This window comes from Miniopterus natalensis, chromosome 1, assembly GCF_054644295.1.
Source record: "Miniopterus natalensis isolate mMinNat1 chromosome 1, mMinNat1.hap1, whole genome shotgun sequence".
In the NCBI taxonomy this organism is placed as follows: domain Eukaryota; kingdom Metazoa; phylum Chordata; class Mammalia; order Chiroptera; family Miniopteridae; genus Miniopterus; species Miniopterus natalensis.
In genome coordinates this window covers 67,640,038-67,656,606 of record NC_142081.1, presented here as the reverse complement: position 1 = coordinate 67,656,606, position 16,569 = coordinate 67,640,038, and the positions used below count along the sequence as shown (strand labels likewise).

The 16,569-nt window shown below is 35.2% G+C and overlaps 1 pseudogene; it reads right to left on the bottom strand.

Annotated features, from left to right (window-relative positions):
* Positions 1–7,643: 7,643 nt before the first annotated feature.
* On the bottom strand, positions 7,644–8,235 carry LOC107527016 (T cell receptor alpha variable 9-2 pseudogene; annotated as a pseudogene).
* Positions 8,236–16,569: the final 8,334 nt, after the last annotated feature.

Here is a 16,569-nt window from a genome sequence, read left to right as displayed (position 1 = left end):
GAAGGAAGAAATTTATCAGAAACAGGGTTCAAAGTAATGGTTATAAGGATGCTAAAAAGCATTAAAAGGACATAGAAACCTAGACAAATAGCCAGTAGGAAATAACATATCTAAAGTAAAAAATACACTGGAAGGAACAAACGGTAGATTCAGTGGAGCAGAATACTGAATCAGCCAATTCAAAAACAAAGTGGAAGAGTCACCCAATCAGAGCAGCAAAAAAGAAAAATAAAAAGCACACATGAGGATAGTTTAAAAAAACTTTGGGACAACATGAAACATAACAACATCTGCATAATAAGGATACCTGAAGAGGAAGAAAATGAGCAAGGGATAGAGAATCTGTTTGAAAAAATAATGACAGAAAACTTCCCTAATTTGGTGAAGGAAAATGTCACACAAGTTCAGGAAGCACAGAATATCCCACTCAAGATAAAGCCAAAGAAACCACAACATTACACATCATAATTAAATTAGCAAACATTAAAGAAAGAAAGAATCTTAAGGGCAGCAAGAGAGAGACAGTTAGTTACCTACAAGGGAGTTCCCATAAGGCTGTCAGTTGATTTCTCAACACAAAGACTACAAGCCAGAACAGATTAGCATGAAGTTTTCAAAGTAGAGAAAAGCAAGTGTCTGAAACCAAGACTACGCTATCCAGCAAGACTGTCATTTAAAATTGAAGGTAAAGTAAAGAGCTTCCTAGGCAATAAAAAAAAAAGCTAAAGGAGTTCATTACCATCAAACAAGCATTGCAAGAAATGTTAAAGGGACTGCTGTAAGAAGAAGAAATAGAGAGAGGAATGTAGGCAATAGAGAGAGGAAATAGAGAGGAATGAAGAAAAAAGCGGCAATAAATAAGTACCTATAATAACAACCTTAAATGTAAATGTATTAAATGCTCCAATCAGAAGACATAGGGTAGTTGAATGGATAAGAAAACATGGCCCAAATATATGCTGCCTACAAGAGACCCACCTCAGAACAAAAGATTCACACAGGCTGAAAGTGAAGAGATGGAAAAAATATTCCATGCAAATGAAAACAAAAAAAGCTGGAGTAGCAACAATTATTTGACAAAACAGACTTCAAAACAAAGGCTATAACAAGAGACAAAGAAGGACACTACATAATACTTAAGGGAGTGAACCAACAAGAGTATATATAACACTGGTAAACATATGTGCACCCAATATAGGAGCAAATAAATTTATAAAACAAAAACAAACAACCTCTTGGAGGACTTAAAAGGAAAGATCAACAGTAATACAGTCACAGTAGGAGACTTTAACACCCCATTGACATCACTAGATAGATCTTCCAGATAAAAAATCAATGAGGAAATAGGCACCTTAAATGACACAACAGATCAGCTTAATTTAATTAACATTTACAGAACATTTCATCTCAAAGCAGCAGATATACATTCTTCTCAAGTGCACATGGAACATTCTCAATGATAGACCACATATTAGGACATAAAATAAGTCTTAACAAGCTCAAGAAGATTGAAATCATATCAAGCATCTTCTCAGATCACAATGGCATGGAACTAGAAATCAACTACAATGAAAAACTTCAAAAGCATCCAAATTCATGGATGCTAAATGGCATGTTATTAAACAATGAATAAGAAAGAAATAAAAAATTACCTGGAAAAAAATGAAAAAGAACACACAACAATCCCAAATCTATGAGACACATCGAAAGTAATCCTGAAAGAGAAAGTAATAGCATTACAAGCCTACCTCAAGAAGAAAGAAAAATCTCAAATAAACAATTTAACCTTACACTTAAAGAATCTAAATGGGGAAAGCAACAAACAAAGCCAAAAGTGAGAAGAAATGAAATAATAAAGATCAGAACAGAAATAAATGAAAGAAAGTCTAAAAAAAATACAAAAATTCAATGAAACCAAAAGCTGGTTTTTTGAAAAGATAAAGAAGATTGACAAGCCTTTAACCAGATTCATCAAGAAAGAGAGAGGACCCAAATAAATAAAAATCAGATATGAAAGGGGAGAAGTAACAACAAACACCACACAAATACAAAGTGTTGTAAGAAAATATTATGAATAACCATATACCAACAAAATGGACAATCTGAAAGAAATGGATAAATTATTAGAAACATACAGGCTTCTAAAACAAAATCAAGAAAAAACAGAAAATCTGAACAGTCTAATTACAACCAATGATACAGAAACAGTAATCAAAAACTCTGAGCAAACAAAAGTCCTGTACTGGATGGCTTCACAGGTGAAGCTTACCAAACATTCAAAGAAAAACTAACACCTACCACTCTAAACTATTCCAAAAAAATTCAAGAGGAAGGAAGACTCCTTAGCTCATTTATGAAACCAGCATTATACTAATTTCAAAACCAGATAAAGATACCACAAAAAAAGAAAATTATAGGCCAATATCCCTGATGAACATAGACACAAAATGCTCAACAAAATATTAGCAAATCAGATCCAGAAATACATTAAAAAGATTATATACCCTGATCAATTGAGAATATTATTTCTGGGATGCAAGGTTGGTACAATATTTGCCAATCAATTAACATGATACATCACATAAGCAAAATGAAGGATAAAAATCATATAATATCATAGATACAGAAAAAGCATTTGAAAAAATCCAGTACCCATTTCTGATAAAAGACTCTCAACAAAGAGGAAATAGAAGGAACATACCTCCACAAAATAAAGGCCATATATGAAAAACCCACAGACAACATCATATCCAATGGAGAAACACTAAACTCATTTCCCTTAAGATCAGGAACAAGGCAGGATGTCCACTGTCACCACTTTTATTGACTGTAGTACTGGAAGTCCTAGCCACAGCAATCAGAAAAGAAGGAAAAAAAAATGCATCTAAATTGTTAAGGAAAAAGTAAAACTGTCTTTATTTGCAGATAACATGATACTATATATAGAGAACCCTAAAGATTTCTCTATAACATGACTAGATCTGATAAATGAATTCAGTAAAGTAGCAGAATACAAAATTAATATCCAGAAATCAGTTGCATTTTTATAACCAATAATGACATAAAGGGAAACTAATAAAACAACCCCATTTCCAAATTCATCAAAAAAATAAATAATACATCTATTTAGGAATAAATTTAACCAAGGAAGTAAAAGACCTGTGCTTAGACAATTACAAGATACTAAAGAAAGAAATTGAAGAGAATACAAATAAGTAAAAGTATATACCATGTTCATGGATGGGAAAAATTAGCATTGTTAAATTGTCCATAATACCTAAAGCAATCTATAGATTCGGTGCAATTCCAATCAAAATACCAATGGTGTGCCCTGGCTGAGTAACTCCGTTGGTTGGAGCATCATCCCTATGCACCAAGGTTGCAGGTTTGATTCCTGGTCAGGGCACATACAAAAGTCAACCAATGAATGCATAAATAGATGAAACAACAAATTGATGTTTCTCTCTCTCTCTTTCTCTCTCTTTTTTCTTTCCTCTCTCTCTAAATCAGTAAATAAAAGTTTTGAGGAAAAAAATACCAGTGATGTATTTCCCAGAACTAGAACAAATTTTCCAAAAATTTAAATGAAACCACAAAAGACCCCAAATAGCCTCAGCAGTCTGGAGAAAGAAGAACAAAGGAGGTATCAAACTATAGTACAAAGCCATAATAATCAAAACAGCATGGTATTAGCATAAAAACAGACATATAGATCAATGAAACAGAATAGAGAGCCTAGAAATAAACCCACACATTTATGGTAAAGTAATATTTGACCTAGGAAGAAGGAACATACAGTGGGAAAAGAAGTACATTCAATAAATGATGTGGGAGAAATTAGATACATGAAAAAAAAAAGAAACTGGATCATTTTATTACACGATACACAAGAAGAAACTCAAAATGGATTAAAGACTTAAATGTAAGACTTGAAACCATAAAACTCTTAGAAGAAAACATAAGCAGTAAAATCTCTGACATTTCTCATAGCAATATTTTTTCTGATATAGCTTCTTGGGCAAAGAAACAAAAGAAAAAAATAAGCAAATGAGACTACATCAAACTAAAAGGTTTTTTCACAGCAAAGGAAACCATCAATAAAACAAAAAGACAACCTACTAAATGGAAGGAGATGCTCAACAATGATACATCTGATAAGATATATAAAGATGTAAAAAATTTGTAAATAATTCAGAAAACTGAACACTAGAAAAACAAACAACCCAATTAAAAAGTGGGCAGAAGACCTCAACAAACACTTTTCTAAAAAGGACATACAGATAGCCAATAGATATACAAACAGTTGCTCAACATCACTAATCATCAGAGATATGTAAATCAAAACCACAATGAGATACCATCTCAAACCTGTCAGAATGACTGTCTCCAATAAATCAACAAACAGGTCTTGGTTAGAATGTGGAGAAAAGGGAATCCTCATGTACTGTTGGTGGGAATGCGGATTGGTGCAACCACTATGGAAAACAGTGTGAAGTTTCCTCAAAAAATTTAAAATGGAACTGCCTTATGACCCAGCAATTTCACTTCTGGAAATAAACTCAAAGAAATCCAGAACACGGATTCAAAAGAATATATGCACCCCTATATTCATTGCATCAGTATTTATAATAGCCAAGAAATGGAAACAACCCAAGTGTCCATCAATAGACAAGTGGATTAAATAGAGGTGGTACATATATATGATGAAATTCTATTCAGCCATAAAAAAGAATGAAATCTGCCCGGCTGGGCATGGCTCAGCGGTTAAGCGTTGACCTAGGATCCAGGGGATTGGGGTTTGATTCCAGGTCAGGGCACATGCCCAGGTCGTGGGCTCGATCAATGACTCTCTCATCATTGATGTTTCTGTCTCTCTCTCTCCCTCTCCTTTCCTCTCTCTGAAATCAATAAAGATATATTTTTAAAAAAAAAGAATGAAATCTTACCTTGTGGGACAGCATGGATGGATCCAGATATATCATGCTAAGTGAAATAAGCCATACAGAGAAAGACAAATACCATATGATTTCACTTATATGTGGAATCTAAAGAACAAAATAAACATACAAACAAAATAAAAACAGACTCATATATATAGAGAATAGATTTATGGTTTACAGAGGGGAGGGGAGTTGGGAGACTGAATGAAAAAGGTGTGCAGATGTTTTGTTGAGTTGTACACTAGAAACCTGTATGGTTTTGTGAACCAATGTCACCCTAATAAATTCAACTTAAAAAAGAAATAAAATTGGTAGTTACAGAATAGTCATTTAGGTGTAAATTACAGCACAGAGAATATAGTCAATAATATCATTGAAACTATGCATGGAGCCAGGTGGGTTCTTGAAATATTGGGGGACCACTCTGTAAAGTACATGACTGTCCAACCAATAAGTTATACATCTGAAACTGATATAGAATAATACTGAATGTAAACTGTAATTGAAAAAGAAAAAAGAATGTATTAAAGAGGATAATATATTAATTTACAGTCTACTGGGGAAGACAGAAATATATATAACTACAACACAGTCAAAGAGTAGGACCCTAAGAATTAAAGCGAAAAGCTATGTGATCCGAGAGGAAGAAAAAAATTCTTATACTTGGGGTGGTTGAACAAAACCTTATGAAGAAAGTGATCATTTTCTCCTTTCCCGTTTTTTGGTAAGAAGTATAAATAATATGGATAAACCTTTATAATGGCTATGTCTTTTCATTAATTTTAACAATAGGAGGAATATATGAATTATTAAAAGTAATAAAACATTACAATAGACTAAAATCCACTTTGAATACCACTCCCAATTCTCACTTTCCCATAACTTATTACTCTAGCTCTTCCTTTACATGGATCAATTTGAAGTTGATGCTTCCAGAAGTACTGCTATAGATTTAAATCAACATTAAATATGCAGTATTATATTCATACTTTATTGTAATACAAATTTAAATATTGTGCATACCTTCCTATAGCTTGTTTCATAAACTCAACAATGAGTATTGTAGATCTTATTATGTTAACACACATAGGTCCTTCTGCTGCATTATCCCACATTACGAGTATAACACTGTGTATTATAGTGCTTCCCCTATGGACAAACAGTTAAGATGTGTTTGGCTTCTTTTTGCCTTAGCTGGTTTGGCTCAGTGGTTGGAGCATCGGCCTGTGGACTGAAGGGTCATGGGCTCAATTCTGGCCAAGGGCACATACTTCGGTTGCAGGCTGGACCCACAAGCACGAGGCAACCAGTTGAATTGATGTTTCTCTCTCCCTTTAACTCCCTCTGAAAAGCAATGGAAAAAATATCCTTGGGTGAGAATTTAAAAAAAGATGTGTTTATCTTAATTCTATGAAATACAGCACTACCCTAAACATTTTTTGAGCATTTGTCTTTATTCACATATGCACACATTTCTCTAAGAGCAGAGACTAGGGGGAAATGAAGGAATAAGCCACAAGAATAGCAGGTGAAAATCTCTCCAGGCAGAGGGAAAATCAGGGGCAAGGCTCTGAGGAAGAATGGAATGAATATTGTTCTGATTATTGTGTTGGATGGTTTCCTATTTTATTTTTCTTAATGTACATTGGAAGTATTGTTTATCAGCTCATTTGATAAGCTGTTTCTGAAATTGCTGTCCTGTTGTATATTTGGTGTATAGTTTGTTGCAACCGGCCACTGAGGTCATTCCAAAGATAGCAAATCAGCAAGAGAAAAAATACAAGAAAGGAGTGGGATATACAAGGGGGAACAATGTTATAGAATAAGACACACACACTACACACACACACACATTTTAAGCATGCTCATGTAAAAAGACAAAGATACTCTTCATTTTCTAAATCAGCAAAGAGAAAAAGAAAATTTTATCAATGCAACATGAGAGAAACTAGAAAAGAAAGGGAGGAAAAAAAACAAGAGCATATAGAGCAAAACCAAAATATTAGAAATGAGTCCAAATATATCAGAAATCAAAACATATATAAAAAAGCAATTATTTGATTGAATCTAAGTAAAGAATCTTGCTACATATTGAGAAAAATCCTTAAACACACACACACACACAAAAACAAAAACAAAGAAACAACCAGGAAAGCTGAGCACATAGGATGGGATTCTTGCTGCTGCCCCTCTGCACAAAGACTGAAGCTGCACCCACCCACTGAACCCACCACACCCACCAAAGAGATGTGCAGAAGGAAGGTCAATACTGCTGAAGAGACAGTCAAAGGGACTCCAAGAGAACACCAGGCTAGTGAATTAAGTTAACTCCTACAAGGTGAGATCTAAAAAAATAAGAAAAAGATTTAAAAAATTAATATTTGGATAGAAAAGTGAACAGAGAAAAAGAAAACTGACAGTTGAAACATTAAGGAGGAGTTAAGATTTAGGAAAAAGGTATGAAACTAAAATTTAAATACTTTTACACCTTGCTATATCAATGTTTCAGTGCATTATTTCCTAAATACAAACATTCCTTTGTCTTAGATACCCCCTTAAGTATGGTGTATGGAGGACTATTTATCCTAACAACTATTAATGTTGGAAATTTGTATTAAATGTACTGTGTATTTGATGTTAAATAATAAAATCCACCATAATAGATCAGTCATAGACACTCAGCAGCCAGGCCCCTTGCTCTGCTCAGAGTTTGTGCTCAGCTCCCCCTGCAGTTTCTGTCACTGTGTCACTCATCACACAGTAGTACATTGCCGAATCTGACACCTGGACAGAGGCTTTCTCCAAGTGGAAGGTATTTGGTTGTTTGCGGTATGTGGCTTCAAAACCTTTGTTGCTTCCCTTCTCATTGTCTTTCCCGGCTTTCAGAAGGAGCTGTGGACCTTCTCCAGGATACTGAACATACCAGAAAAGAATGGGGTACCCTGTGGTTTCATAGAAGCAGTTCACAGTCAGGAATTCCCCTTCTGAGCTGGTCACAGGGCCTTCCATCTGGGTCACTGAGTCTCCATGGGTTCCTCCTGGGGAAAAATAAAAGAAATCTGTGTTAGCTCTGGCATAAAGCTCTTAATTAAAAATATAGTTATCCACTCATCTACTGATGTGCACTTGGGCTGTTTCCAGATCTTAGCTATTGTAAATTACACTGCTATGAACATAGGGGTGCATATATAAAGATTTTGCTGACATAATAGAAGAAATAATCCATATTTTAAGAGGTGTGTTACTTACCAAGCACTAAGAGTAGGACAGTCACTAAGCCCAGAGAAGAGACCATCTCTACAGTGTCACCTAACTAATGTTCTTAACTCTTAACATGAAGAAATTTTAAAGTCACAGTGAAATGATAAATTGAAGTCTGTATTTCACACAGGAAATGTGTTTGTATTAGGAAGCTGCACCCCCTGGTGGGCAGGAACTGAAATGGGATGCATGATTCTTAGGCTCCTCCCAAAATGGCAATATGTTCTCATCTCTGACTTTTTTTTTTTTTTTTTTAATATATCTTTAGTGATTTCAGAGAAAGGAAAGGAGAGGAAGAGAGAGAGATAGAAACATCAATGATGAGGGAGTCACTGATCAACTGCCTCCTGCACGCCCCTGGCTGGGGATCGAGCCCGCAACCCAGGCATGTGCCCTGACTGGGAATCGAACCACGATGGCCTGGATCCCAGGTCGATGCTCAAATGCTGAGCCATGCCTGGCCGGGCCTGACTTTACTTATTGAGGAACAATCAGTCCTCAGGTGGTGACTAGAAATTTGAACAACAGCTATCTTAAGTTCTCAGGTTTACCTTTATCTTAGAACAAAAGCTGACAAGGAAGTTCATTAACAGAGCATGCAGGGTATTTCTGTAGTTGGAAGATATCAATTCTCTTGAGCATTTTAATATAGTACTTTATACTCTCATATACACATTGTAGGCCTGCCTATAATTCATTGAATGTCAGAATAAGATTTGGGGTTGAAATAAGAGGAAGCAATAAGAAGTTAAATCTTTATTTAGCGAGTCTTTGCTTTTCAGCACTGTACCCTAATATTGAAGAGTGACTAACATTTATTATGTGCCTACTAAATATTTGATAAATTAAACAGAAATAAACAATCTTTCATTGAGGATTCACTACTACACGGCATACAATATTTCCTCAGTCTTAAAATATTATCAATTGTAAGAAATGTTATCATTTTCATAAAATTTCTCAAGAGAAAAAATCACCTATCTTATCAATATTCAAATATTGAATATTCAAATTTTCTGAATTTCAGAATTATTTTTTAAGAGTGAATTTTAGACAGAAGAAACATCATAAGTGAAGTTACCAAATCAATTAAGAGTGATCTTAGGTCAACTTCTTAATCTCTCACTAGTTTGTTTATTCCCAGATAAGATAGCAAATCAACACGAGTTAGGCAAAGAGTACTAATCCTATAGCCTTAGTGCAGAATTAGTATCAAAAATGCTTTTTACTACCACCCATCTGCCACATTCTGTGGTCAAACTTGAATAAAATAATGTTCCCCCACAGGGTAGAAAAACAGGAGATGTGGATTTGCATGGAAAGCCTGCAGCATAAGTTAGAACTCTCCTCTTTATCAGCTATCAGTTGTTGAAGATATTCCAGCTGATATTCATACAACAGCAGGTAGTAGAATCAGTGCGTGAGTGATTTAAAATTATAGATTCTAGGATCTCAACACTAATTTCATAAAACATATATACCAGAGTTGAGACCCACTAATTTGGAATTTTTATAGCTTCCCCAGGTAGTTTTGTTACAGTGAGCTTGATACCTGTTTACAAGATTTCATTTGTGGCAACTGTCCAAGACTCAGGTGATCATTAAAGATCAAGGAGAAAGCTCTGGGATCGGCATGGGTAAAAGTTCCTATGACTACACCAATTTTTAAAAGCTAGTTACTTTCTATGAAGCGCCATCAGCAAAAGCAAGCAATTTTTTAGTTCTTTATTTATGACCATTCATTTTATAAAACAAGACAAAAACCTCTGAAAGTTATCAGGATAAAGCTCTGGAGAAGGACACGTCTTTCTGCAAGGCCCTGCAAACATCTATCCACAGGCACAGAGATGGAAGCTTAGTTCAGTCTGTGTCCTGGGGTTCTCTCTGCACAGGCTCGTATCAAGGGGCTTCATGAGTCCTCCGAGTGAATGCGCGAATGGTCTCCCAGAGGCTGACTGAAGAAATTCAGGCCCAGATACTTAACTTCTCCACCTTCCAAGCTACATTGTCAGAGCCTGCCACAAAACGAGGCTAGAAAGGAATTCTGAGAAAGCAGCTACAAACTTCTTTTCTGATATATAAGGAGAAAAACAAAATAAGTTGAGATGGTGCTGGGTCAAAAGTAAACAGTGCAGAACATGGGTATAGAAAGTTGTTGTGTATACTTTAAAAAACACATAATTTAACACTAATGAGAACCAACAGGAGAAATATTTTGCATTTTGCATCATACAAGAAAACTTGTACAGCATTAAGGGGAGATATATGTTAAATTTTTATTTTAATGGCTTTATTAATGTATAATTTTTATTAAAATAAACTGCACCTACTTAAAGTAAACAATTTTATAAGATTTGACATTTTTTATATACTTGTGAAGCCATCACCACAGTCAAATTTAACAAATATATGCATCTCTCCCAAAGTCTCCCTGTGTCTCTGTAATCCTACCCTCAATCTTCCCACCACCCATTCTTGTCTTCAGCAACATCTCTTTTATAAATTAGTTAACATATTTTATTATTGTATATAAATGAAATCATATGTACTCTTTTGCCTGGCTGCTTTCTCTCACCATAATTATTTTTAAATTCTTCCATGGTCTCATGAGCATCAGTGTTTCAGGTTTTTTGTTGCTGAGTAGCAACTATTCCAGCAGAGAGATATAAAACCATTTATCTAGTCACATGTTGATGTATATTTCCATTGGTCCCAGTTTGTGGCTGTTACAAATAAAGTTGCTATGAACATTTGTGTATAAATTTTTTTAATTTGTCTTTATTGTTGAAAATATTACAGATGTTCCCTTTTTTCCCTATTAACCTCTTCCTTAAAAAACATATTTTTTCATTTCTCTATGGTCAATATCTGAGAATGGAATGATGGGGACATACAATAGATGTACATTTGACTTTGTTAAACTTATTTATTTGTTCTAGTAGCATTTGTATAGATTCCCTTGGATTTTCTACTAGACAGTTATGATGTTTGTTAATTAAGATAGATTCAGTTCTTTCTTTCTGAACTGTGTGTCCTTCTTTATTTATTTTAGAGGGAGAGAGAAATATATATCATTGTTGTTCCACTTACTTATGCATTTTTGGTTGATTCTGGAATGTGCCCTGGCCAGGGATGGAACCAGCTACCTTGGCGTATGGGGACAGTGTTCTAACCAACTGAGCTACTCAGCCAGAGCTGAACTGTATGTCTTTCTTTTCTTTCTTTCTTTTGCCTATTGCATCCATAAACCAATTTATTAAGCACCTGACTTGAGCAATGCACTGTAGCAAGGCTAACAAACTCTTCCAGACTTTTGTGAATCACCAGGAAACTGAAACTTTATTCATGGCTAGTGATTGCTCTCTTTCTCTGTTCCTTAAAACTTGCTTGTGGTGAAATAGTCTAGACCATATTTCTTCAAAATAACCAGTATAAACCTACTCAAAAAACTTTAAAGAATTGTCATATGATACAGCAATTCTACTTCTGAGTACATACTCAAAAAATTGAAAGAATTAAGGTATATACCTAACATATTGATATATTTATATACATTTTTCCACCTAAAGGTGGAAACAACCCAAATACCCATCACCAGATGAATGGATAAACAAAATGTGGTATATACATGCACTGGAATATTATTCAAACCTAAAAAGGAAAGAAATTCTCACACACTACAACATGGGTGAACAGTCAGGACAATATACTAGGTGAAATAAAGTACAATGTAACCAATATTGTATGATTCCACTTTTATGAGGATTTAAAATAGTCAAACTTGTAGAATGAGAACTCGAATGGTCATTGTCAGGGGCTGGAGGGATGGGGGAATGTGGAGTGATTGTTTAAGAAATACAAATTTTCAGTTTTTCAAGATGAATAGAATTCTAGTGATAAGATAATACTGCCTCTTTTACAATGTAAGTGTACTTAATACCACTGAATTGTACACTTAAGATTATTAAAATGGTAAAAAATTATCTTAAAATGGTAAAATTTTAATAATTTAAAGCAATTTAAATACACGTTTTTCAGATTTCTATTGGAATGATTGACTTCTGATCCATGAGAACAAGATATAGCAAAGCCAAGACAGCTGCCTTATGAAGCCAAATGATCTGCAATGAGCACTTGATAAAACACTCCATAGACGGCGCATCACAATAGGCATGTATTGTCTGCATAATAAACTAACTCTGGTGGGGAAACTTTTCTAGGAAGGCAGAGAATGGGCCCAGTTCATACCTTCCCTGGTAACAACAAAACCCCATAAAACATGTAAAGGTGGGATATGAACTGGAATACTGTCCCAAGGAAACGCTTGAGTATCTCCAAAAGGATCGTGCACATTGTATTCCTTCCATGGGTCATGACATGTACTAGGAATATTATTTCATTTTCTACATGGGTTTGAAGCACTCTCCTGTCAGAAAACCACAGTCCTCACATGAGTTAAAAATCAACCTGATTTTGTGTTTACTACCTGTTTCAGTTCAATTTATGTCTATATAGAGGAGCAAGTTTCTCAGGGACAGTTATGTGAGGTTTCGCCCTCACCCACAATCTTCACTTTTCTTATCACCTCTCCAATACTCTGAAAAAGTGGAAGGAACAAATGGAATATTAAAACTGAAATGAATTACTGTATCAAACACGCCTGAACTGCTATTGCTTCATGCATTATTAGCTTTAGCTATTAATGACCCTACATTCTCTCCCTCACAAAGCCGTATGTTCTCTCAGTATGAACTAGTCACTACTAGGTCCATGTAACTCAAAATGTCCAAACCATATATATTTTAATGTTTCATTAACCTAACTAGAAAAATAAACCCATGATACTCAGAGACAGATTGCCGTTAGGACTTCTGAAATGACCTCATTAGGTACAATTTATTAGGTACAGTTCAGCAGGTAAAGTACAAGAAATTGATCCTTTGTTACATATGTACCAACTAGAATGACATCATACATTCTTAAATGGCAAGAATGAGGTTTTCCAGAGACCATCAGAAGTGGGCATTTCACAGAAGATGAGCACCAGCACAAGGTCACTGAAACAAACATATAACTGCATAATGTAGACATCTCTATTTAGTACCATTAGAAGAGAATTCTCCTAGATAATAGAAACCACTGATTGTCACACTCTCCTTTGCATTCTTCTGTTTTTCATCTTTTTAAAGGAATATCCCCACTTTAATAGTAGATCATTTTATATTTCTAATTTACCTGACTTTGTTCTCTCACTAATAAAATAACTTCCTTAGATTCAGCCTTTATTTAAGGTAATACTCACCCTAACACTAAGTTCAGCTCTACAAAGCCATTGCCAGTGCAAAAAAGTAAAGAATTGTTGGATGTGTCATTCAAAGTTAAGTCCTGGAAAAGCCAAATATTAACTATACTCCAATTAGTACCTTTAGAGAGAATCTTCATCAGTAGAAAACGAACACTTGAGATGATGAACTGTCCCTATAAAATTTACCTAAAAGTTCAAAACACCAAGGATAGAAAAACTGTGAATGGTGGCAGAGATGGGAATCATGCATGTGCCAGTGACATGTGCTCCCTTTCTCCAAGATTCTGACATCTTGAAAGGTTATGTATTGTATGGTTCCATTTTATGACACTCTAAAAAAAAGATTACAATATAGAAGAACAGACCAAAGTATGCAAAGAGTTAGGAATAGGAGACTGTGTGATTACATAAGGAGAGCAAAAAAGAATTTGAGGGAACAATGGAAGTATTTTGTATCATGATAATGCGATGGTTACATAATCAATACAATGTATTAAAATTTAAAATTCAATTAATTGTTTAACAAAAATAGTCAACTTTTCTATATAATTATTTAAAATTAAAGTTAACACCAAGATCAAAATAGTGAAGTAGGAATTTTGTACCTCTTCTCCTTTCCCCCAAAAATATCAATTTCCATAACCATACACTAAATACAGTGCCTTTGGTAAATCCAGGAGTCCAGCAGAGAAGTTACACTATGGGAGAGGGACACTGTGGGAGCAAAAATATCAGAGATGGGTAGCACTGAAAAAGGTAAGAGGAACAATTTTACTTTACCCTAGTCACCTCCCATCCCAAGCATATGGCCCAGTTCAGGGTCAAAAGAAATTTTCTAGGCCTTTGATTTTTACCACAGGGAAAAGTGGGAGCATGTGAGTGAGCACCTGACTCCTCCAACTTTGAGGGATGCTGTCTAAGAATTCACCTCTTTCTTGCTCCCTCCAGAACACTGACATGTGCTGTCCAACTGGGAAGTGGGGAACACTTGGGAAAAGAGCAGCCAGAGCTCACAGTGGACATAAAGGGACACAGATCCTACTAACCACAGAACAAACCCATTAGGAACCTGACCAAGAACTGCTGCGGGCATGTTGCACGCAGATGCTCAAAACTGGCTCATGACCATCCCAATGCTCAGTGCATCCCAGTACTCAGTGCCTCACCCACACACCCTCTCATCCAGCGGCCAGTGCACTTAGGAGGGCGACTGCGGTGAGCCTTTGCAAATGGTTTCTGACCATGTGCAAAAAAGCCCTGTGCCAGACTGGGAGTAACCACACAAATTTGAGCAGTCAGCACTGCACTAGAGAAAACAAGCAAAAGGGAGGCTGTCAGAACACTGCCTGACTCTGCAGGATAAAGAGAAGGCCATAAAATTTGTAGTAAATTATCCAGAAACAGTACACAAGCTGTAATAAAGATTTAAAGCTTGAATGTGTATCAGTATATACTGACACTACACAGTCTGGCTAGTGTATTTCTTCCATTACATAAATTCTCACGTAAGTGTAATAAAGCAGGTAAGTCCATAATAACTGCACTCTCTCTTCTGACTTGGTTTAGGACAAATAGACCAATAAAATAAAAATCATGCATCCCTCTCCCTCCGTCAGTCTTCGAGGAAATGGACCAGTCAACAGTCACCTTGTTTTTACTGGACTGGAGCTAGCAGTGGTTATAGTGAGAGAAATAATAAAAGCCATTGATTGAGGTGTTGGGCTACAATACTGCCTTTCTTGTTCAGATGTTATACATCTGATTTAATGTGATGGATTTCCTTATACTAAGAACAACCCAATTAACTAATAACCAACAACCATAACTCAGCCAAAAGATATCATCTCACTATACCAGTCACCAGTGATCTACATCCTTAGGAAGAATATAAAAGATCTTGAAAATAGTCTACTCTTGACCAAGGGTGGAAGAATTGGGGAATTAATTACTTATGCAATAGCTTTCATTCCACTGACTTATCAATAACACTGAAAGAAATAACTGTTTTAAAAAGAAGGCTGTAGTTAGTAATGTTTCATTCGGTCAAAGCATATAGATGAGGCAGGGAGATTTGTAATGAGCTGACTTTCAGTCCAATGCCTTTGCACAATCCACTAATAATAGTAAGGTGATTGATCAATACATATAAAAAATATCATATTTAGCCCAAAAAAAAAAAGGGTTTAAATTATAATGGGAACAAAAAATTACAAGTCTAAGAATAAATTTAATTATCTTAAAACAACAGGGCTTTATTGAGAAAGTCATATATATGTGCTTAAATAATCAAATAATCAAATATAGACATTGAAAAGATTTGTTGTTCATGAGTCAATTCATAAATTTAATTTTATCACAAAGCTTAAATTAAAATTATGAATAAATATTAGAGTTCACTTTTTTCTTTTTTTTTTAATCCTCTCCTAAGGATATTTTTTCTATTGTTTTTCTCAGAGAGTGGAAGGGGGAGAGAGAAAGAGAAATATCAATGTGAGAGAAACACATCACCTGGTTACCTCTGCACCCACCTCCACCAGGGCCGGGCTGGGGATCACGAAGGGAATCAAACCCGGTAGCCTTCAGCCCACTGGTTGATGCTCTAAACACTGAGCTAAACTGGCTAGGGCCAGAATTCACTTTTCTTTCTTTCTTTATCAAGTATCTACTGATTATCAAATATGTGAACATATTTGTTCTAGGTATTGAAGCTATAACAGTGAATAATACACAACTTTGTTTTCTAACTTCTGTGAGAGAGTAAAGGTGAACATATACCTACATAATTTTGTAAGAGAATAGATTTGTGAGTTTAATCAGAAGTTCACATTCTAAAATCACTTTCTGTCTTAACTTCCTCAAACACACAAATAATATATACAATTACTGGACTCTAAAAACAAAAAGTTTTTTTATTTATTTATCTTTATTGTTGAAAGTATTACAGGTGTCCCATTTTTCCACCTCGCTCCCACCCCCTCCCCAGGCCCTCACTCTGTTATTGACTGTGTCCATGGGTTATGCATATATGCATATACCTTCTTTAGTTAATCTCTTCCCACCCTC